General features: G+C 35.7%; 1 long non-coding RNA gene across 1 annotated transcript in view; it reads right to left on the bottom strand.

Annotated features, from left to right (window-relative positions):
- The window catches only part of LOC148758296 (uncharacterized), a 1,912,057-nt gene that overhangs the window by 1,152,275 nt on the left and 734,283 nt on the right, over window positions 1-25,499 (bottom strand). The window contains exons 5-6 of the long non-coding RNA XR_016021446.1: window positions 21,842-21,924; window positions 11,845-11,996 (exon numbers count right to left, since the gene is read on the bottom strand). This is a non-coding gene — a long non-coding RNA (uncharacterized LOC148758296). The remainder of the gene's footprint in view (window positions 1-11,844; window positions 11,997-21,841; window positions 21,925-25,499) is intronic.

Here is a 25,499-nt window from a genome sequence, read left to right as displayed (position 1 = left end):
AGAATAGATACGATCATGTTTGGTAAGCCCTTATAACCGTGTCTGACACACAGTAAGTTTAGCTATTTATGAAAATAATGAATGCATTTATATGGTCACATTTTTCATCACATTAAAATAAGAAAATTGATCTATCCAAGAAAGTAGACTTTGTTTTTTCCAACCTTTTAAATGAATGGATTCTACCCAAACCTGCTTGCTGTCTTTTCCTGAGTACATTCAGGCAATCCCCAATTGATCACATCTTATATGGGGCTTTTTCAAGATTCAATGAAAAGATCTGAAACTAATAAATGGCTTAACAGGAATGGGTACAAATATTTCCTCTCAGATGGAAGGTAAAATGTAGCCGGCTTGTAAGGATGAGATAAGTGGCAACATACTCTACTTTATGCACGTCTCCAAAAAGGTGATATTTCAAATTCCCCAGCAGATGGGAAAGGAAACACGAGGACAGCTTGTTAGAAAAAGACCCAGACTGGAAAGTCCATCACATCTCGCTTTTTCTTTGCTCATTAATTCTCTGATCCTTATTCGGTTGTGTAACTTAACAACTATCTCTAGAGGCAAAAACTGTATCTCCAGTTCTCACTACCACTCTTTGGAGGCTTGTACAGTTCTTGAGGCATAAGCCAAGAGGTTTTCCCTAAATGAGAAAACGGCAGGAAACTTTCACCTGCTCTGCAGGCATGCAACACATCTCAGTGAATCTCAATGAACTTGGTACAAGTGCTCTTTTGTTTCAGTGTTTGATGGTGCAGGTAGAGAAGGAATTTCACTCCTTTGAGTACGATAGGTCGCACTGCCTCATTCAAGCAAACATATCACCAAAAATTTGAAAGGAAAGGATGAAAGAGGAAATAGGGCTATATACAGAAGAGGGAAAAAAAAACGGTTTTATTTCATTTTTACGTAGATAGAATATTAGCTACCCAAATCAGACCTATGGAGACGGGCACTAAATCTATCTTGTACTCCCATATCATTCACTCTTGTTGAGATTAAGCCTGTGGTGTTCCCATGGAGATAGCTCGTACTGTTCACTTAAGTTTTTTTTTCCTAATTAATGATTAATGACAACTCCTAATTACCTAGAGTGGCAGATTCAATAACGCGAAGCATAGTCAGAAACTTTGAATTTCTAAGGTTTTCATTTCAGTCTGTTACGTATTTGTGAGGCTAATATACAAATTTACCTTACATGTTCCTTGTCTATAACAGGGAACACCATTCTTCTTGGAAAGAAAAACCTCAAGACTCATTTGGGTAGCTGGTGTGCCAGACCCAGCCCACATTTTGCTGGCAAATGCTTTTTAAAAAGTTGTTATTATCATGCCAATATTTAAGGAGTATTAAGAAGTCATTTGGATTTTGAGTTTCAACTGAAAAAAATTGAAAATCTGGCCTCATTAGACTGGAACACCTGCATGGCAAAAGTTGGCTAGGTAGCTATCACTTCCATTGGATGGGACATTTGCTAATCTGCTTACCAGAAATTCCACAATGCTCTCTTACCTTACCCATCCTGCCTCTCACCCATTTATTGTACTTACTTGGCCTCTGGGAGCCCTTGCTTTTATGACCTCTATCTCCAGTTATCTAAAGCCAAAACCCTTCATCGTCCAGTCAGCTAAAAACCAGCCAAACAAAAATGATTGTGCAAGTCACTGTGATAGTTCTGCTGAGGACACACTGACTGATATGACCATCTCTGTCCTCAAGGAGGTTATAATCTAGTAATGGTGATCAAAATGTACTGTAAACATAACATAAGCAGTGCTACAAATCTACTAGTGCAGCGCACAAAGACATACTATACTTTGGATAGGTCTGAACTTAGGAGATGTAGAAGGGAAACTGGAAAAGCCCATAAATTACTCATCAAAGGATGTTTCTAGATCAACTCCGTGCAGTGGAAATATGATACAAGTCACAAGTGTAAATTAAAAATTTCTAGTAGTTACAGTAAAAAAGAGAGAAATACTTGAAATATATATATATATCTCCCAATGAATCCAAGATACTATTTCAAACAGTATTCCATATAAAAATGTTAATGAGATATTATTGTACTTCTGTTTTTCATACTACGTCTTGGAACTGAAGTGTGTGTGCTCATTCACGGCACCTCCCAGTTCAGACTGGCCACCGTTCCAGGCTCAGTCATTACGTGTGCCTAGTAGAGAAGAACCTCTTCATCACGGCAGAAAGTTCTATTGACAGTGCAATTCTAGAGCACATTCCAAGGGGAGGGAACCACGGCAATGAAGGCATACCGGATATATGAAAGCCCAGGTCATTGTTCTGAAAATACTACGTCCGTTTCAATTTGATTATGAGTCGGATGTGTTAAAATAATAGGCATAGGTCAGATGCTTGGTGAATTACTCGATAGTTTTTATAGCTGCAAAAATAACAGCACAGAGTATTCAGACTGGCATAAATAATACATGTTATTGATGTTGAATAATAAATGCATACATAAACCACCAAAATTTATGAATTCAGAAGAAAATTTTCCAGTCTACTAGTGATATCTATCTATCTATCTATCTATCTATCTATCTATCTATCTATCTATCTATCTATCTATATCTTAAATTATGAAATGATTGCTCACATAAATGAATAGCCCTGAGATAGTTCTAACTCTTGGAACAGGAAGATTTAGGTGTTCAAGTCATGAATTCAGAACTCAGTCTTGCTCTGTTTTGCTTTGCTTTACGGGGCCAATTATTAAGCATGTTGTCTCCTTGATGGCAAGATGGCTGCCAGAGGTTCTAGGTTTTCTTCCTGTTACATTAGGAGTGTCCAACTTCACTCACAGCAGTCTGTCAGATAGCATTTAAATCCAGTCATGTGTAGATTACCTACTTATTCACAAATTAATAATTATGGCCAAGGTGAGATCTTCTCATTGGTGAAGACTAATTCTCTATTACTCCTGAATTCCAGTTTGTGGTCAAGCTACCTGATCAGGTAGGTTGACTGAGAGTTATACAAAGGAAACGTGAGGTGCTGTTACCTGACGGTTAATTAATGAAAGAAGGACTGGCAAACCTAAATAATGTTCACTAGATTAAACGTGAAGAATTTTGGATATTTGATGATAGCCTTCAGATGAATAAGTTTTTGTTAATATATAATTGTGCACCCACGATAAAGTGGAAATTCTGGAAAGCATGCATATTGAACAATTTTCTGGTAGTTAATAATCCAGGGCAGCGTAACTGTTAAAAATCTGCAACATAATTGGTTATAAAGTGAAGAAAAATCAATCTATCAATAGGTTGGCTACGCTGACATTGAACAATTTGTCGTAATGTTTGGACAGATTAGTTAAGATGTTTTATGTCTTACTAACACAGCTAATATGACTACTTGATATAAAACTCTACTGAATTATTTCAAGGTTATTTTTAATTGTTTTTAAAATATTTTTCATTAATTCTATTCTTGAGTGTTTCATTTGAATTTTAGCCCAATTTTTTTCTATGATTAAATGAAATGTATATAATCATTTATTTTTATTAACACTTTGAAGATGTAAAGGATAAAAAAGTAAGGATAAAGGTGTAAGTGAATAAAATATCATGTATAGGTATTCTATGTGACAATTACTTCTAGGGCTTACAAATTTGGGTTTGTCTAGTCATAATTTATTGCTTTTTAGTAATTTCCAGTGAGGTTTTCAGATGTTCACTTGCTTTCAGAGTATTTTTTTAAGAGACCATTTTATTGATAATACTCTGCTATTTAGTCATATATATTGACATATTCAGCTTCAAATAAAATATTCAAATACTTTGAGATAAATTTGTTACACAAATTAATGGGAAAACATCTCTAATTTACATAGCTTGTACTTGGCTAACTCTTAACAGCTTTTTAAATAAGTATCCAAAATGTTTTATTATATCTTAATAAAAAAATCAATCTAATTTTAATTCTTATGGTGGCATACTGTCCTTGTATCATTATTTATGATATGAAGTTAGATTTTTCAAAAAAATAGTATCATAAATTTATACTACATTCCAAGTGTTCCAAGTGACAATTTTCATAAATAGTTGTCATGGAATCATTTATGTGTTTTGATTTTTTGCAAATCTCAACTGTTATTATTTTAATAATATAACGTAAACATAATATAAATGCATAAAGTTGTATAGCAAGAGACTAGGTCTACAAAATTGCAATTACTTAGGAAACTCAGAATTTAAAAACATCTTCTGCTAAGTCCTGATTTAATTCCTATTTAATAGAAACTGAAGTACCCAACAAACTGCTCTACATATTTTTATAGGCAAACAGGACTTAAATTACCAAATGATTTTAAAATTATATTTTCCCTCCATTATCCCAAGATATCTAAACAGTCTCTTGAGTCTCTTATCTCAGAGAAGGAGATTACTGAGGCGATTTTGTAGAATCAATGAAAACAATATTTTAGACTAAAGTAGCAAGAAAATTAAGGACCCTGTATATGTTTATTGAATGAATTTCCTTCAAGCTTTGCTATAAACGAAGTGCCGTAAAATACCAGTCATTTTACCTTCAATAACCCAACTGTAATATTAAGAATCCATTACGTGCATTTTAGTCACTCGATAGATAACTGTGTACATGGCAATGGTTATCTTTTCATTTGCTTTCTTATTTGTTACTTTTGTTGCTGTTGTTATTATTCTTGTATTCTAATGTAGGGTATTATGCAAGGTAGAATAGTTTCAAATGAAGACACTCAAAGTGAGAGGTTTAGTCTCATTCAATCAACAGTATTGAATGCCAATATTTCCTGGTCATAATAAAAGGTAACATTTTGAATTGTCTACTTCTGAATACCTGTCTAAAACTATCTCAAAGCTCTAAAAGTGTTGGCTAGCTATCAAACTTTAGAGTGTATCATTTTAACTTAGATCTTGTAAAAATTCAAATTCCCACATTCTACTTGCACATTCTAATTATATAGGACTAATTCTATAAGCACTAAAAATCTGCATTTTAAACAAGTTACCCACACAACTTTTTAGCTGGCAATTCTCAGGCCATATAACTAATATTTTACCTATCAATATAATTACATAATAATCTTCAGGCAATACTTGTTTGCATTTTCCCTCTACCTCTCGCCCCTACAGCCACATTCATTAAATTACATTTAATGAAATATACTATGTTTTATTCAATGGTAGTGACCTAATAGACTATATATCTCTACATTACATATATTCTTTAAAACAACTATCAAAGATATTATAAAACATTGTATTTTATTGAAAACATTTTAACATATTTAAAATATCTATTGCTTCAAAATGTCCACAAGAAAATTGAATGTTCAGTGATAATACATAGAACAATTATAATTATTATATTTCTTCCTTCTGCTTATCATGATAATTCTCTCTCTCCCTCTCTCTCCTTCTCTCCTCTCTCTCTCTCAATGCAAAACAGAATCATCAGGAAAATAGTTTGAAAATTCACAGGCCTATTCACTCTACTAAGATGGAACCTTATTGAAGGTATTCTCTAATGCTAATTTTGAAAGCGTTTCCCAGGTATTTCATACTTATACCCTTTGACCCCTGAACTAAATTGAGAAGCACAGCTATAGGCAGTGAGAACAGGTCATCCCCAGGACATAGATTAATACAATAAAATTATTACCCTCCTCTCAAACAGTTCTTGCCACCACATCTATATACACTTATTAACCAAACGAACAACACAAATTCTAAATTCTCCTCTAATAAAACAAACAAACCAAACTCCTGTTTCTTCTACTCAAAACACTTTTGACACAACTCGTGTGGGTTTTCCTCACATTGAGCAATTCTGACACTAACCACCTGGATTTAGCTCAAGGCCCACAGATTAAGATCTCAGTCCCACAAGACTGCCCCCCCCCCCCCACTTCAGATGTTGACCACAAGTCTAGGCCTCTCATATTTCAGCCAGTTAGAAATCCGTGGTTCCTACGATCCCCTCCTCTGGTTAAATCATTTCCTATAACAGCTCACAGAACTCAGGGAAACATCCATATAGATATATAGATATATATAGATATAGATCTATAGATAGATATAGATATATAGACACATCTATCTATAGCTATAGCTGTATCTATGTATCTATCTATCTATCTATCTATCTATCTATCTATCTATCTATCTATCTATAGACATATACAGAGGGTACCAAAAAATGTATACACGTTTTAAGAAAGGAAAACTCTATTAAAATTGTAATGTTCAATATATACTGATAAGAAAAGATGAATACAAGTCATGTTTGACTTCTGCAATTACAAGAGGTGATCAAAGTGGTTACCATCAGCGTAATTTTAATAGTTTTCATTTTTCTTTCTTAAAATGTACATTTTTTTTTTTTTTTTGGCACCCTCTGTGATTTATAGATAACAGCCTGATGAAGAAGTATAGAGGGCAAGACATTGGGGTGTATGTATGTGTGGAGCATTCATGCCCTCTCTGGGTACGTCATCCTTTAGCACCTCAATGGATTCACAACCTGGAAGTTCTCCAAACCCTTTCCTTTATGGTTTTATGGTGGTTCCATTACTTAAGCATGGTTGATTAAATCATTGACTCTTGGTGATTTGCTCAGTTCCCCAGCCCCTTTCTCCTCCCTGCGGTTAGGGATGGAGTTCAAAGCCCCAAGGCACTAATCACATGTATGGTTCCTCTGAAAACTAGCCCTCTTTCTCCAAGAGTCAGTCACATTTTTAGCATACACTCAGGTATAGTTGAAAGGGGCTTATTCTGGATAAAAAGATGTTCTTCTCCTATCACTCAAGCAACTGGAAGGGTTTTAGGAGCTCTCTGTCTATCCACCTGGGGATGAAGACCAAATACATATACAGAGGGTGCCAATAAAATGTATATGCATTTTAAGAAAGGACAAAACTGTGTTCAAATGTTAATATTCAATATATACCGATAACAAAAGATGAATAGAAATCATGTGTATACATTTTTTTAGCACCCCCAGTATTTATTTTATATCACAATATCACATCTCCACTAGCATTGTTGAGTACTTTCAATGAGATTTTTCTAAATAATGGCTTTATGAAGACATGAATGGAGGAAAGTATTATATCTAACTGACAAAAAAAATTTTCTTTGTTTTGATCATTCTTTCCTCTCTCAGTTTCTTTCTCTCTCTCTCTCTCTGTCTGTTTCTCTCTCTCTCTCTCTCTCTCTCTCTCTCTCTCTCTCTCTCTCTCATTGAAATCTATCCTTCATCCTAAAGCATCAAATCTCCTCTACATCTTGATACACCCGTCTTACGTATGGTAACTGAGATCCCACATTGACATTCCATCCACTTCCATCCTCGCCAGAACAAAAGCTGTTCTTCAGATCTATCCTCCCCTTTAGAAGTAAAGAACACATTATTTTTTTTTCTTTGCTCTCACTTCAATAAAACGGAGTCAACTGAAACATATGCCTTACTTGAATGTAGTGGAGTCAATTACATTATTATATTTAAAGTCAGGATTCATCAAGAGAAAAAAGTTGTTAAATAAAAGAGGATCAGAAAAATGGGGTGTCACCACAAAGTTACCACAGATTATCCAGAATACTTGAGTCTGTTGGGGCCAGAATAATGAGAGTGTTTTAGTCTAATGGGAAGCTTGCTGTTTAATTCAGGCCTCAATCTGAAATACTTTTATCAAGCTAACATAATAAAATGGATCTGTATTCATTGAACAGGTAAATAAATTTATAGTAGCATTTGGACATTTCTGAGGAAAAAGCAGATATTATGATTATTTCTGAATTTCCACTAAACAAATAACACCTCCCCTGCAAAAAACCCAAAACTTTTCTTAATACTATTCAGTGAAGTATGCGCTGAAAACCTTAATACTTGAATTTCCATGTTTAAATATAAAATACCACACCATGTTGAAATACCTTGCGTTTTCAGCATTCCTTCCTTTGAACATTGGTAAACACAGGTACTTTAAAATGTTGAATAGTCTCTAAATACCTAAATTCTCAGGATGATAGAAATGCCCCAGTCCTATAGCTCTTTCCCCGCCCCTCCCAATAAAGTACAGATTCTAAGATGATGATACATAAGGCAAAAAAAAAAAAAAATCCATAAAATATAAAGTATATCCCATTAAAAATTAACGATTTGTTTCAAACATATTACTTTAGCTTAAGTAATCAAGCACTCAGGCAAATGTTTCTTATGTTTACGCATAAGCACTCATTTTGCTACATGGGGTCATGTGTTTTGAAATGACAATTCAAGTCGGAGTATTTTGCCCCTAAAGTCTTCATTCAGAATATTTTCCAGTAGTGTCACATGCAGATAAATGCACCTAATTACTAGATTGCACAGCCTGATGTATGTTTATTTGACTATGCAAACAACCCACCAAATGTACAATTTTCTCTTCTTAAAAAACATAGTAATTTAAATGCAAAAGATATGTTAATCAGTATTATCACTGAGATTTTTCACATGTCACGTTAGAATGGGTGGAATGATCATTTTGCTGTCAGTAATAAGGCAGCTTACCCAGGAAATCCATTATGAAAACATCTCAACAATCTCAATAAAATGGAATACACAGTCCCCGTCAGACTAAGGCAAGTATGGTGCTGGCTTCTACAGAATAATAATTTGGTAGGTACAAACTGTTTCCAACAAGAATAGGGAAAGGTAAAGTCCAGGCTATAATAGTGTAGAGAAGAGTCTATAAAATATTAAGATGAATAAAATTTGAAAATGAAGAGAATAAATAGAATGAGCTCTTCCAACTCACTGTACAACTTCTTTTGAAGTCAAAGCAGTCAGTACAATATAAAAATTTGATTTTGAGGGTTTTTAATCATACCAGGAGTACAGGGGACTCACCACAGAAGGGTGTTCCATCAGCATCTCCTGCAGTAATTGTTATTTTAATTGGCTGAAATAAACTGCAGTGCCCCAGGCCAGTGATAAAATTGTATAGGTAGGCAGCTTTCTTCCCTTTAGGAAAGACACACATTAGAAAAGCTTATGCTTTGAATTAAAAAAAAAAAAAAAAAAAAAAAAAAAGAATATTGTTACTCATTTTATTTCAATGTAAAATATTCTGGAAAGTCATCTTCCTGTGCTCTCTTCATCATACTATCATATTTGGATTTTATTTTCAGACAGAAAAGTTCCATTTGGGGGGTTGTTTTCTAACAAGAAATTGTTAAAGAGAAGACCATCGGCCCAAAATGGAGTCACTTGTGCTAAAGTCATGATAATGACCCTAGACTGAATACCTTACCCAATCGCAGTTTCAACCTTCTCCAGGAATATAATCTTAATAAGTCAGTCTGAAATTTTCTGGTCAGTACCAATGATGCACTCTGTAACATGGGACCTCTCCATCCCCCAAAGAAAGCTGAGACAATCTGCCTCATAAGAACCCCTCCCCCACTCATGTATTATTCAACAAAGTCAATTAGATCTTTAAAATTTACTCCATTGACTATATATTCTTCAATAGAATTTACCCAAAATTCCCTCCAAACTACCACCTCTCCCTTCCTATTTCTCTTCCAGAGCTTTGAAACTCTAAGGCTCTGTTATTTTGTCATTTCTAATTAATTAATAGGATAAGTGCTCATAAAATTCTGGGGATGTATATACTTTAAAAATGCAATAATTTCATTCCTGATACATTCCACTACTTTCTAAGTACAAAACCATACATTGATAATACGAGGTTTCAGAGGTGAAAATGATGTTCCTCTCAATTTTAAAATTAATGAGATGCATATAGAAATTTAAGAACTGGTGAAAACAACAGAAGTGGTGTTTAATAAGTCTAGTTATTTTACCTGGACACTGGCTGAATTTCATTTTGAAGGTGTAGAGATGGAGAGCCCTTAGGAATAACAACTGTTAGCTTAGAAAAGAAAGCATGAAAGCTTGCGCAGGATTCTGCAAAGGATGAGTAAAAGACTTGATTTGAAAGCAGAAGCAACAACATAAATGACTGATTATATAATCAAAATAGAAAAAGAGATGAGGAATCAAAAAATAAATAAATGATACAAATGGTATAAAGCCTGGGAGACTGAAAGAACTGCAAAACTGGAAAAGAAATGCTGAAGTGAAAGCTGACTAGCTCACTCTGACGTATGCTAAATCAATGACAAATTTATATTTGTTCAATATTTAGTGATCCACATGTCTAGATATTTGTGAGTGAGAAAGCACTGTAGGAGAGATACAGTTATAGATTTATTCCTCAGTAGTCCCAGAGACTAAAGGGAGATCTGGCCTTTCAAAACATTGTATCAGTTCAGGAAAATCATCTTTATAAAATCTTATCAATTATGCCAACCGATTGACTATTCAAGTAATATAATGATGTTGATAAATAGTTTAGCAATGTGAAGCACATTGTCTTGATATTATGAGCAACTAACTCTGTGATAAACACAAAATTTTCCCATACCTTCCAAGAAAATGAACAATGAAATATTCTCAGAACAAAACTATACTTTGAATGATCTTTCCAAATCTATTTGTAAAATCAAGCTGCCTGCTTTCCTCAGCAGACTCATTTTGGAGTTGCTCCCATTTTGCAACTTTTGGACAAAGGTTTGAGCTACTGTATTGACTTTGGTAGGTGTTTTTCTTCCCATGGTCTTCACAGCAGGTTGACCTTTGATGGTTCTTGATCTTGTGGTTTCTATGTCACCTTAAAGTGAATCCAAGTCCCACTTCTTTTCAGATCTCTTGTGGAGACTGGCAAATTTAATAAGAAACATCCCAGAAGCGAGAAAAACAAAACAAAACAAAAAACCAGCCAAATTACATATGGCAGAATCTAAGAAACAGACTCCTAGAAAAAAGTACCATTCACCCGGTGTAGCTTTCCTGCAAGTTTGCAAATTACAAGAAACAACAAAAAAGTCTTACCTTTGATAAAGATTCTTTGCTTCACCAATCTTCAGTCAGTTTCCTGAACCTTATTCGAGGTACAGGTGTGCACTTCTTTGTAAAACGTACTTTCAGCAAGACCCCTACTAAACCATTTTAACCATAACTCCCCACCTTCAGTATCGGACTAGGTCCCCCCTAGTGATGGATGCTCACTCTAGCCTGTCTTTAGGATTTAGTCAGAACTCCCTTAACCCTGATGTCCCCACTTAGTAATTTTCTATCCACTGACCCCCACCCTGCCTGTTGGCTATGAATCCCAGTTGTCCATGCTCCATTTTGAATTGAGCCCAATCTCTCCCCAATCTGTCTCTTCCACTATAAAACCCTATTGCAGTGGTGCCTATATGAATAGTCATGGCCCTTCATAATTTCAGCCATATCATCTTCAATGAGTATCACTGATTATGTTGTTTTCTTTTTAACATCGTCTATCACACTGAAGCCATCTCCCACATAAAGATTCTGGGACAACAGTAACTGAAAATTATTTATATCCATTCACTCCAAACAAACTGAATACCCCCCCCCCCCCTTTTCCAGAAAACCAGAAACTTTGTGTTCATAGAGATTTGGTGGATAGATGCAGAGGTATCAAAATGGCTGTCGACAGACTACATCATTTAAAGCATGCTTCTTTGGAATAAATGAAAAATCACCTGTGGAATTCTCAGAGGAGAGGCAATACAGAAACTGTTTCATTTCTTACTGTATAAAATTATTCAATTTAGAAGGACGTTAGTAAGATACTTCCAATTGCCTGTTACTTTATTTTTATTTTTATGTTTTACAGATAAGAGAAAAATAAAACTCTTTCCTATGAAAGGCATTTTTTTTGTAGAAAATCTTGAAAGAAATGTAGGTGGAAGGACCTACCTGTGCTAAAGAACCAGTTTTCTGATGATTGGAGCCAAGATGAGGATTTCCTGCAGACTGAGTTTTCTTAAAGTGCTTCAGGGTCCTTGTCTGCTATTTTCTCATCTAATGTATCTTCATCTCTCACTCCTTAATGACAGTGTTCAAAAGACCTAAAAGGGTGGGGGAAAGACATTTTGGAAAAGACTGCTGAGTTACAGCAAAGTCACCTTGTGTTTTCTTCAGATGTCGTGCACTCAGGAATATAAAACACTGTGGTACAGGAGTCAACTTGCTGAATACAAGGACAGGGTAGAGAGGCGAGGGTGCATCCAAGTAGTTACAAAGGAGGAAAAGTCTCCCACTGCATGTACAAAGCCAGTTTGGTTTAAGAATCATTTTCACAAAGATACTGCTGCATTTGAGAAAGGAAGTGGCAGTGATGAGAGGAGCTGGAGAACAAAATCTGAGCAAGGTCATCATTTAACACATATTTACGGATCGCCCACTATGCAGTCAAATGATGAATGAGACTACAGATCATGCCTTTCCAGAGTATCCAGGGCAACTAGGTAAAAGAAAATAATACGCAATTATAATGCAATGAGATAAATGTGATGGTGGTAGGTGGCGTGCGCTATGTTGGTAGAGCATACTTATTTCCTAAATAAGTAGGATCAAGGAAGCCTTCCTAGGAAAAACAACTTCCAGCAAGAGAGCTGGAGGAAGTGTAGTGGTTAATAAAGTTAGAGGAGTGTAGACACAGTTATAAAACATTTTATACAGGAAAGAGGAAAGCAAGAGCTTGAAAGAGCTAAAACTGGGCAGGTGACGAGACAAATCTCACCTTGATCTCTATGTCTGGTTTACGAAGGACCTGAACCTATAAATCACTATCAGAATTTGATCAATAAGAGGAAACCCTAGTACATCACCGTGCTTATTCAAGGCTTTAGAAAGTCTTACTAAATAATTTTTACCAACTTACTTTTAAATCATTAATATAAGTTTTTTTTTCCCTTAAAGTGTCTCAATTTAATGTGTTTTTGGATCTAACTCAAATGAATATATGTAACATATGCAATTATTTCTTAAGAAACCAGCTTATAGTTTTTGAAGACTGAAAAAAAAAAAAAAAAAAAAAGGAGCAAGTTTAAAAAAAAAAAAAAACGAAAGAAAAGAAGCAACTTTTTCTTTGGATCTGGCTAAGCTAGAATGCTGAGAAGAAGGCTGTTTGTGCAAATGGACCAGTCTGTGTCCACAGAGTAATATATATATAGGCACCCATATAAATATGCATACACATATGTATGCACATGTATGCTTTCTTCTTCTTTCTTTCCCCCTCTCTCTGACTCTTCTGTCTTTTGCAACTATCCTGGCCAACCTAAGTATGTTGAAAAGTTTACAATACTTTTGCAAAATGAGTTATTTTTATGTAATGAACATATGCAACAAGCAATTTCACAATTATTAAAAAAAATGAATATATCAAGTATTAAAACCTATTTGAAATTCTGAAACAAAGTCATTCAAGTATATTTACCTACTCATTGGTTTGAAAAGTGGATTTGCATAATCTTCTACATAAACCAGGTTTTCTAACGAGTTTTCCTGGGAGAAACAGAGGGAGGAGAGTTCCATGTTTGAAACGCATGGACATGGTGGTAACTTTTCAGACTTTGGTCCTCTCATAGAGGGAGAACACTAGTCACCTCATGAGTGAATTTCCCTTCCTGATAACTTCAGAGCCCCAGGCCAACTGTCTTTTACCTTAAATACCGGACAAAAAAAAACACAAAACTGTTAGAGACAAGATGCTACAGGTGGTGGGTGAAAGCGGATTGTGTGTTTTACTTGCCACAAGAACTGCTGACATACAGGTAGGCTTTACACCCATAAGTCAACCGTGTGCTCTAGATTTAAGCTACTCTGCCATCACCTGGGATTGCTCTGAGTTATGCACTTTTCAAGACCTAATCAGTGTTCTAGAAACAATGATGCTGAATGAACTAGAGCTGAAAAGAGTTCAGTTGGGGCCAAGAAATATGTAGTTACACATCAATTGTTATAAATCCCACTTTTGTATGATAATGCATAAAAATTGCACTGTATCCTTCCATACTTTAAAGTCATGCTCGCATTATGCTAAATTTTAAATGCTATCACTAATCATTCATTAAGATACAGTAATATGTTATAGGATCTGAGTTGGGGGGGGGACCCAAAACACAACTCTGCTTCTCTGGGTTAAAACCCCAGAAGAAATGATGCAGTAAGACAAATTTCCATCTATTATTTATGGGTTCAGTCATCAACAAAAAGCAAGCTTGAACTATTATACATATGGTATATTTTACTATGTTCTTTAATCGGTCAGGGGAGGTGCTTCTTTCTCCTCTCACTGAAGCTTGCTACAGTGAAAACGTGTTGCGTTTGTCTATCCAGAGCGATTCTCTGTCATCTGTACATAGATGACCTCAATTACATAGAGAACGCATTCCTTTCCTTTCCCCACAATTTTGGTGGGAAGCTTATTTGAGGTACTGATTGCAACATTAGCATAAAATAGGTGAAAAATGACCCGTATTAGGTTGACCAAAATCTCTCTCAGGAATTTAAATCCTGAATACAGTAAACTAATAGAAAACAGTTTATTCATTTTGTGACACTGGGAACCTAATGATTCTTTTCATTTGTTTTAAATGCCTAGATCCTAGGAGTTATCCTATGCCGGTCTTTCTTGAAGCCTGGTAGTTTTACTTTTCCATCCATTCCAAGAGCTGCCCCATGTATCCATGTATTCTAACACACACACACACACACACACACACACACACACACCCCACACCCATATGTACAGAGGGTGCCAAAAATCGTATACACATTTTATGGAAGGAAAACACTATTAAAATTGTAATATTCAATATACACCAATAATAAAAGATGAATACAAGTCACTTTTGACTTGTGCAATTACAAGAGGTGCTCAAAGTGGTTACCATCAGTGTCCAGACACTTCTGATTACGGTGAACTACTGCTTGAGCAACGCTGACCACAGTGTCCACTTGTATACATTTTTTGGCACCCCCAGTATATATATCTAGTATATATATTAGCTATAGATGATTTTTATTGCTTATAACCAAAGAACCTTAACTGACACAAAGACTGATAGCAGAGATCACAGGGGATGAAGCAAATGCTAAAAGGGCTGTATTATAAGGCAAACATTTAAGTACCATAATGGAGAAACAAACAATATATTAAGGGGGCATAAAGGAGGGAAAGCTAGCTCACATTTGCATAAAAATAGGTTTTTATGAAGGAAGTAAAAGAATGGATGAAATTTTCAGATACCATGATGAGCGTCAGAGCCTGTCTAAGGAGGAGGTAACGACGTCAGCGAAGGGATCAAAGAAAGACAAGTTCAAGATGAGATGAAGGGTTAGGTTCACACATACGTCAGAGGGAATGAGGAGGAAAAGAGAGAAAAGTTTGAGAAGAATGGCTTGTCCATTTTGAAAATAAATGTTTACTGTGGTTCTGTGATGTGATGGTGAACAAGCCAAACAAAGTCTTTACCTTCGGGAAACATACTTTCTCCTGGAGGAGAGAGACACATGGCCAACAGAGACATTCTCCAACAAACAAAATACTGTGGAAAAGCCCTGAGTTCTGTAAAAGAAACAAGGGGCGAAGACACAGATACTACTGGCATGGATGGAGGGGAGGGTTGAAAGAGGGCTGGAAGAAGGTCGTGATATTTTAGATAATAATTGAAAAAAGGGAAATGAGGGGACTGGGGTATTCCAGGTAAAGGGACAGAAAATACAAATGTGCTAGAGAGAGAAGACTTCGACTTTTTCTCAGAATTGACTGAAGATGATTCCAGGGGGCTGAACAAAGACTGTGGAGTAAGACAATGCTGGAGAAACAGGCAGGGGCCAGACCCAATGGCTTCTTTACGCCGTAGAGAGGGGTTGGAATTCATTTCAAATTTATGAGTAAGCTATTTACATTTTATAAAGGTCAGCTTGAGGGCTATGGGTGGGGGCAATTAGTCTTGAAGATGAATTAGATTGAGGTGAGGAAGACATGTGGGGGTTCAAGAAGGGCATATCACAGCAGACATGTTTGTTTGGTAGATTTAAATATAAGCATTACGTGGTTTTTTTTTTGTTTTGTTTTTTTAATTCAGTGCATGATCCAGAACTTCTGAAAGTATTTATTTTAATGACAACTACCTTCCATAATTATAGTATCCATAATATATATTTCAACCACTAATCCACTACAGTGTTTATACTTCCTACCATAGAATTTAACCCTTAATTATATGCTGAGCGGTACTGTATGTTTTACATTATATTTTGCTTCTCATTTAGATTGAAAACAACTTGGGGGCGGGCCCATGTCATATATCTCTGTATGTTCCACATTACCTAGCTTATATGTGATATAAATACCAATTAGTAATAATAATAAATATGTATTGAATGCTTAGGCATTGTTCTGAGGGCTTTACATGTATAATTGCATTGAATTCTCATTATAACTCTATGAGGAAGGCCCAGTTATCATTTCAAAAATGAAAAAAACCCAAAAAACAAAAAGCTAAATTTGCCATGATTAAGACACTTGTCCACTTACTCCTAATTGATTAATTGACTTACAAAATTTTAGAGATAAAAATATTTTTGGTCAGATAGGTATTTGGTCAGATAGGCTATTGGTTAACGTATTCTAAAAGAATACATGCGAATGACAATTTCATGATATTATACCACTTCCCAGTCCAATTGGAAATCAACCACAAATCTGTTCATTGTGATAGAATCCCACATATTTCCTCTATCTGCATTTACTAGCGAATTCTGACAATATGTGTCTCTTAAATGGAAGGCTTTATTTAAATCAGATCACATGACACTGTCTCACTTATCCTCTCTTTAATTTAATTAAGACAAACCATTCTTGTCCCACTAATATTTCAAAAAGATGAGTACAGATTCTACAATAGATGTGGCTGGTTCAATTTGTCTAGACTCTAAGCATTTCTAACATATAAATATACATGCAGAAATAGCTATCAAATAATGATTGTGACACAGATTATAACTGTGACCCAATTACCCAGACACGGATGCCATCAAGTTTAAAAGAGATAGGAGACAGTGCTATGAAGAGGGAAAATACTACACTAATGGGAATTAGTAGAAAACATAAAGACTGTCAAAGAAAATCACTGTTGGGCTCACTATAAGAGGACACAAAAAAGAAAACTAAATAAATATAATTTAGATCCTACCCTGAAGCATACAAATATAACAACAATGGGAGAATTTTAATTGGGTAAAAAAGCACTCTAAATGTTTGCTTAAACTTATTTCTCTCCTTGAAACACAACGATAGTGTTTACATATTTGACATTTGCTCACAATCCGTTCCCCTTCTCCAAATTTTAAATTTTGTAAATAGGCAGTTCTAGTTTCTATTTTGGTTCACATTCTGAATACAAATAAATATGTCCCATGCGCCCTTAGGAAGAGAGCATTTAAATAACAAGTGGAAGGTGGTATTAAAACAAACAACATACAAATTTGTATGGAAAATCAGACAGATCAGACAACTTGTTGCAGAGTAACAATAGTGAAGATGAAGGAGCAGGGAGAGGAAGAGATGGGGCACGAGGAAGAGGTGGTGGATGAGAGAAACACACGTGTACACACACACACACACACACACACACACACTCAGACCCTGATCATTTCGAAACCTTCAAGTGTTTAGATTATCCCAGTTTTTCCGGGAGGAATTCATTTTCTGGCCATGTCTAATACCTTCTCCACATCCCACCTCCCCCCACCCCCCTCACCTAGGCCCCTTTCTTAATTTGGTAAAGATTTCTTGGCTTACAGAAAATTGTGTCATTCAGAAATATTAGGATCACAACAGGCTGATTAATAACTGTGTTGAAGAGCTAAATTTTGGTGATAGACCACATAAATCTCTCTTATATGAAATGTCGGCTCTGCAGCCTGTAGGGTTGATAAGAGTTTAGATCTTAGGTTTACCTGAATTTCTTCCGGAACTCTGTCAAAGCAGGACCACAAAGAAAATGCCATTAGAGGCATTCATATTTTCTTAATAGAGTGGCAGAAACTTGGGGTAGGAAAACTGCTAATTATCATCGGCTATTTGGAAGTAGCACAATAACGTGTGAATGAAAATGCTTTTAAAATATTTAAATGTGGTCTTTAATTCTTCAAAATTTTAGAGAATTAGTCACTTGTTACCTAATTTAGTACTCAAAATTCAATGTAGCCCAAAGCACTCTAATACATATAAAAGACTCTGGAAATATATGAAAATGGCATTTTGTAAACATCACCTGGATTCACAATTTGGGGCCAATTTACACATATTACTTTTTTTTTCTTATAGGTGATGCAAACTATTCTTATTTTTAACCGTTTACTTCTCTTTAGCCATATATTTTCCATATATTTTTTCACCACAGAAGCATTTTTTTTTAAGGGAACACCTATCAAAACATCATGAGATAATAGTGTTCAATAAGCAGAATTTAAGAAATAGTAACTTGCAATTTCCTTCCCTTCCCTGAATAAAACATTGTTACTCAGAAAGCTGGTCAGGAAAGCAGAGCATATGAAACATGCAGGAATTAGTCTAGAAGCTGAAGATGAAATGTGAGGGCAAACTCTTCTAAGTGAAGCTACAAAATTAAAGGGCTTACACATTCTGGAACTTTCTGGAAACCAGTCAGTCTTCCCAACTACGGACCGAATTGTGGTTCTATTTTAAACCTTGCAGCTGTTCTCTATCCCTGACTTTGTCTCACCTGCTTACAATAGTCAGCAAACATGCAAACAGCACAGACTCTGGAACATGACCATCTGGGCATGAAACCCTGCTCTGCCTCTTAGTAGCTTTTTGACCTTTGGCAAGTAACTTAACTTCCCTATACCTCAATTCCTTCATCTGGAAAATGAGAATAATTCCAATGCTTACCGCATAAGGATATGCTAGTTGGTATTTATAAAGTGTTCAGAAAAAAAACTGGGGCACAGTAATGATATATAAGTGTTTAATGTATACATATATGAAATTTAAAAGTATATTGTCAGTAAATACCAGTTAGGCACTTATGCTAGTTCAAGTTGTGTTACATATGATGGACTAGATGGAATAGCTCAAATTTTGGACTTTTGAGCTTACAATCTATAGAAAGATAACAAAAACAAATAAGGCATTTTTTAGGTGGAGATATGTGTTTTGAAGAGATGGTCTTCTAAGCCAAAGACCACAGTGCCATGGGGAGGCCCCACCCAGGTGGGTATCTATTTATATTCCCTGACTTGCTCTACACATGATTTGAACCAATAAGGGAATGTTGGATACTTTTCACATTTAAATTTCCCCCCCCAAAAGTCATTCATCTCACAATTCTATTGTTCCTATCCTATTTTAATGGACTCTATTAATTTCTACTAATTCCTGCCCCCCTCCCCTAAATTTCTAAAAACTGTTCAACTTTTTAAAAACTGTCTGGGATAATAAAAGAGATTCAAGTGACTTTAGGGGAGAAAAAAAAAGGAGATACACTCCTCAAAGTTGAGACTTACAATGGGAAAAAAAAAAAAAAAAAAACAACAATTAAAGTTAAACATACAGCTGTTGTGCAAAGTATTTGATAAGCAAAGTGAGGAAAACTGAGATAGGGTCTCTTTTCCCCAGGAACTAACAATGAAATCACTTTAAGACTCAATGTCTTAATTTCATTTGACTCTGGCACTTTATAAACATTTGGTTCTCACTTGCTTAGATGTCTAATGTTTGGGGCATGTTTGCTGGTTGGTTAAGGTTATTAATCATAATATTCAAATATGCATTTTTTAGGCTTAGTTCTTTTTTTATTAAATTATTGGGGTGACAATGGTTAGTAAAATCATATGGGTTTCAAGTGTACAATTCTGTAATACATCATCTACGTGTTGCATTGTTGAGTTCACCACCCAGAGTCAGTTCTCCTTCCATCACCATACATTTGATCCCATTTAAACCTCTTCTACCACCCTCCTCCCCCTTACCCGCCTCTGGTAACCACTAAACTGTTGTCTGTGTCGGTGACATTTTGTTTGTTTGTTTGTTGTTCTCAGTTTTATCGTGCTAACTGAAATAAGTTAGACAGAAAAAGTGGAGAACCATGTGACTTCATTCATATGTGGGATATAAAACTGAAACCAAATATGCAATCTTTAAATCTATGCTAATTCTGTATCTCCAGTAAAACCAGGTAATAGAAACCACATTTTGCATGAAAAAGATCCCTATTTTATAGATTCAATAGGGCTTTAAATCGTGAATATGTTAAACTTTAAAGTATATAGTACAAGTATAAGTAAGACTTAATTTTATGTGAAAAATGCGTTGAAGTTTGCATTTTCAAAATGCAGGTACTATGATCTTATCAGAATGTTTTCCTACAAACTGCATGTCTCTAAATTCAACAATTAGTGTTACATCCTCTTTGTGAGTTTTTCCTTAATTATTTAAAATCATTTGCTACCTTGGAATACCCATTTTATAATACCCATGTTGGTTAAGCATTGATATTGTTTTTCTGGCATATTCCAATCCTAACAAGAAAGTAAGAGACCTGTTTTTGGCATCCAGGTGCTTCCCTTCCTAGGTGAGGGAGCTAATTAACCACACATGTTACAGCTTTCTGAGATACGTGATTTGTTAGTCTCAAGACTTTTACAATCTTGATCTCTTTTTTTATTCTTTTCAGTTTTTATGATAAAGACCCTTATTTCTTTAAACTCAAACCACAGAATTATGAGTGTTATGTTCCCTGAGTCTATGTTAAATTAAATATTGACTTGACAAGCTCTATATAATTTATTATTTACCATTCTCAATCTGTGGAATTTAATAAAAAATTGATAAGAATGCCTGGTGGTGAAATCCCCACAGGTGTCAGATTGGATGACCCCACCAAGCCAATTACAAAATTGACAAATCTATGGTTTCTTCGATAAAAATTACACAATTTGATTTTTAACACGGACTGATATTTTTTAAGGACACTGAGACATTTTCTTTGAGGGAATAATGCTCTTCAATTTTAGAAAACTATTTTTTTTTTTCCTTTTCAGAAAATTGCTTTCTTGTGAGGCTTGTTAGCCTTTCTGTTCTTTCTGCCTTTTTCCAGAAGTTGATTTCTCATTCTTTGGCACTTTAGAAAATGTTGGGAGAGAATTTCAAGTATTTAAAAATATATTTTTAGCAGATTTACCTTTTGTGCAAAGTGTCAGACAGTTCATAGGGGCACCCTGAGCTTTCTCACATCTTTTGTCAGTGGAACAGAATTTTATTCCTAAAGAACAATTGTTCACATTACAAAAATAAGTCTCCTACGTAGGTGCCCTTGCTGGTAGCTTCCAGAGAAAGGATAAAAAATAAATGATCCTACAGACTGATTAATCTACTCTCTTCCCTCACCAAATCTATGGTTCTCGGTGAGGTTGTAATGAAGAGTTTTGTGGGGGAAACGCTTTGCAATTTTCTAAACAGTTTTTTAAACTTCTGCCACACGACTGTTTTCTAATATAGCTTCTGTGAACAGAGGTCATGTAAGTAAAGAACAAAACGTCAAATGAAATAAAGTCGTCTTGAGGGTAAAGTTAAAAATACTTGCTACCATTCTTTCATACCCATGATGTTAAGAATATCGCTCACCTTAGTTAAAAGAAAAATGGGGAAAACTTGCTACTGTCAATTCTACACAATTATCAAACAAAAACTCGCTGTCTATTGCTCAGTCTATCTGTTCACACACGTACAGTTAGCATAGGTTCTCAAGCTGAGCTGAACACTAAAATCATTTGTGGAGTTTCTAAAACGCCCCCCTGCTGGTGTCTCATCCCCAGATAATCTGCTTTAATTGTCCCACAATTGGGAGCAGTACTGGCATGTGTCCCTGCTTACCGGATGGCCGTAATGTGCAGCCAGGGTTGAACAACGCTGAGTTAGACTGGTACCTCTGCCTTCAAAAGTCCGCTTGTAAACATCTGAAAGGTAAAATTATTAAGAAGAATTTTTCTTTCCAATGAAAATGAGGCTTGTCTGGGCATGGCTGGCTGTGCATTTCACTGGTATTTATTTATTTTTTCCTGCAATTACTTCATGTTTCTATTGTTGGTCTTAGTATCATTATGAGCAATAGTATCACAGCTTCTGGTACCCATCTTCCAATTAATAAATTGATACATATATTTCGATTCTCCACTCTGTGGAAAATCCCGAACAGAAACACTTCATACTTCATCCCAGACCTGACCTCAGGACACTTACACAAACAAGCTGAAGAGGGATACAGATGATAAGAGGGACTGGGTTTGTGCCTTTTTGCATTTCTAATACAGTCATACACTACACAGAATGACATTTTTGGTTAACCACGAACCTCAAATACACAGGTGGTCCCATGAGATTATAGTGGATATACACAATAGCCAAGACATGGAAATAACTGAAATGCCCATTGCTAGACGACTGGATTAAGAAACTGTGGTACATTTATACAATGGAGTATTACGCAGCCATAAAGAAGAAGGAAATCTTAATCATTTTCAACAGTATGGATGGGCCTAGAGAACATTATGTTAAGTGAAGTAAGTCAGACAGAGAAAGACAAATACCATACGATCTCACTTATATGTGGAATTTAAATAAAAGAATAAATGAATGAACTAATCAGAAACAGTCTCAGAGATATAGAGGAAAAACTAAAGGTTGCTAGATGGGGTGGGGGGGTTGGGATAAGGGGGAAGGTGAGGGGATTAAAAAGCACAGTCGGTAACCACAAGATTGCCACGGGGATACGAAAGTCAATTTGGGAATGTAATAAATAATGTTGTAAAGATTTTGTAGGGTATCCAATGGATACTTGTCTCATTAGGGAGACCACCTCAGGGAAGATGTAGATGCCTGATCACTGCACTGTACACCTGAAGCTGAAGCTGAACAATAATGAATGTCAACTACAAGTTTATATAGTTCATATATATATATATATATATATATATATATATATATATATATGATTATAAGAAGCGGAGTACAGCATTAGGAATAGAGACAGTGGAAATGTAATGGCTGTGTGCAATGTCCGAGGAGTAGTGGATGGGGGGAGGGGGGGTTGTTATTGTGAGAGGGATATAAATGATAAATGTCTATTATATTGTTTTGTGCACCTGAAACTAATAAAAAATATTTAAAAAAAAAAGATTACAGTGGAGCTGAAAAATCCCTATCGCTCAGTGACGTTTTAGCTATTGTAGCTGTCGCAATGTCGTAGCCATGGTAACGTCATAGGTGTCATAATGTCATAGTGTGGGAATGCGCTACTGAAGTGCTTCTGGTGACGCCGGTATAAACAAACCTACAGCACTGTCAATGGTATGAAAGTGTAACACGTACAATTATGTACAGTGCACAATACTTGATAATAAATTACTTTGCTACTGGTTTATGTGTTTACTGTCCTATAATGTTTACTGTTATTTTAGAATGTACCTCTTCTACTTATAAAAATGTTTTCTGTAAAACAGCATGCTGTGTTTCGTCGGCAGCAGCCTGGTACATCTCACGTTTACCTTGTCTCTTCACTGCATCATTTTCTCTTGTGCTGTTTTTGGACAGTTACATGCTGTAAAGTCTTATAGCCTAGGAGAGCAATAGGCTCTAGACGTGCAGTAAGAGCAATAGCCTAGATGTGCACTAAGCTGTAGCATCCAGGGTTGTGTAAGTGCACTCTATGATGTTTGCACAGGGACAGAATTGCCTAATGAGGCATTTCTCAGAACACATTTCCATCGTAAGTGGCCCATGACTGCACTGAGGATGACGGAGAGAGATCTTAGGAAGATGGGCCAAGTCATGGAAAGGTAGGGGTGATATCTGTCAAGTGCTGTGCTCTGTCATTGAAGATATTGTAGTCCTGAACTCTTTTGACATTAGCCAGGCAAAAAACTTTATGTCCCATCCATTTCTACTTTCCAGTTCATTCAGTACACAGCAATCAGAAATGTGGGATAGCAAAGCATGTGTTGAGCGCTGTGCCTTTTACAGTAGAGAAGGGGTGTTTTGCAATGAGGTGTCACGATACAAGGACACTGGCCAGGAAGTGGGGTTACATCTGAGTTAATGACAGACATGAGTAATAACCTGTGGTGAATCTTTGAACAGCACGACCTATATGTCTCAAAATTTTATTATAACATGATTAAGAACATTGACTCTGGAATCAGACTCTTTAGACTCTAGGGTATCCTATTTTTGTGTGCTCAGACTAATAATTTAGTGTTTAAGCCTCAGTTATTACTGTCTTTAAATTGGGTATAATCATGGTACCTACTTCAGATGGTTTTGTAAAATTATATCCTGGAGTCCACAAAGAGCGCTTGGCAGTATACTTGGTACATGTGACTCCTCAAGGAAAATGTTAATTTGAAGTTCTTATTCCTTTCTTGCTGCTATATTATTATCATGTATTACTACAAATAATACAACTATACGTCACTGTGTACTCTGTGGTCACAGAGCACCGAGGAACAAAATAAACGGTGATTGGTAAAATTAACTACCATAGTCATAATTTTAAAAGCTGTAATGGTAGAAAATCTTGCTCAATGTAACACAATGATGGAAATGCATAAATGATAAGATGCCCTTCATGAAAGTGGGAATTCTCACTATCTATTGTTTTAAAATATCAGTATCAACTCTGACAATGTTGGCAAAACTTGAGTGGTAGTCAGACTGCTCAAGAAAATTAAGTAAAAAAAATACTAACCTTAGTTTTATATGTTGTACTATGTTGTATATTATCAGAAGTTTATGGAGTTTTTGTAAAGAAAATTTCATAGTTCACCTGAAAATACCAGATCCAGTAGAGGACATTTCAAGGTATCTTAAAAGAAACATCTATTATTAAATTTAACACATGATTTCCTGGGTCAATTTTTACTTTTTGAAGGATCAAAAGGAAAACCAAGGATGGGGGGAGTCTTATCCAATCAATTCATATCAGAAGCAACCTCAAAGCCCATGAAAAAGCTAAGCATTTTTCTTCAATAAACAGTTTAAAGAGATTTATGGGATATTCCAGATGTACAGAGAGTTTATGTTTAAACGTTGAGCTGTGACTATGCCATACTGGGGGAGACAGACCCACACTGAGAGAGACTGGTCTACTCGATGCAAGGGGCTTCAAAGAAGTCCATTACTGTTGATGAGAATGCAATGAGCTTGGGGCTGAATACACAGTCTCTGCAGATTAGTTCAAGGTCTTAGACTCCTTTGAAATATGGCTTGTGGCACTAGTGGCAAGTATGAAAAATTAGAGAATAGCGTGGGAGGTGGCAAAATGGGTTTGACTACGTTGGGAACATCTGCATATTTAGAGGGGAATGTTTGAGGGTTGGGTGAAGGACTATTTGAACTGAGAACACAAATGCTGAAAATGTGATTGGCATCAGTCCGTAAAGAGATATTCAATGGGGCTGCAGGGACTGTGCCATAGGACGTCCAGGGACAAAGATGTCAATGATTTGAGTTTGAGTCCTTAAGTACACTGTCTATA

The sequence above is a fragment of the Rhinolophus sinicus genome, chromosome 5, assembly GCF_057876585.1.
Source record: "Rhinolophus sinicus isolate RSI-liver-muscle chromosome 5, RSI-T2T, whole genome shotgun sequence".
In the NCBI taxonomy this organism is placed as follows: domain Eukaryota; kingdom Metazoa; phylum Chordata; class Mammalia; order Chiroptera; family Rhinolophidae; genus Rhinolophus; species Rhinolophus sinicus.
This window is presented reverse-complemented; position numbering and strand designations above follow the sequence as displayed.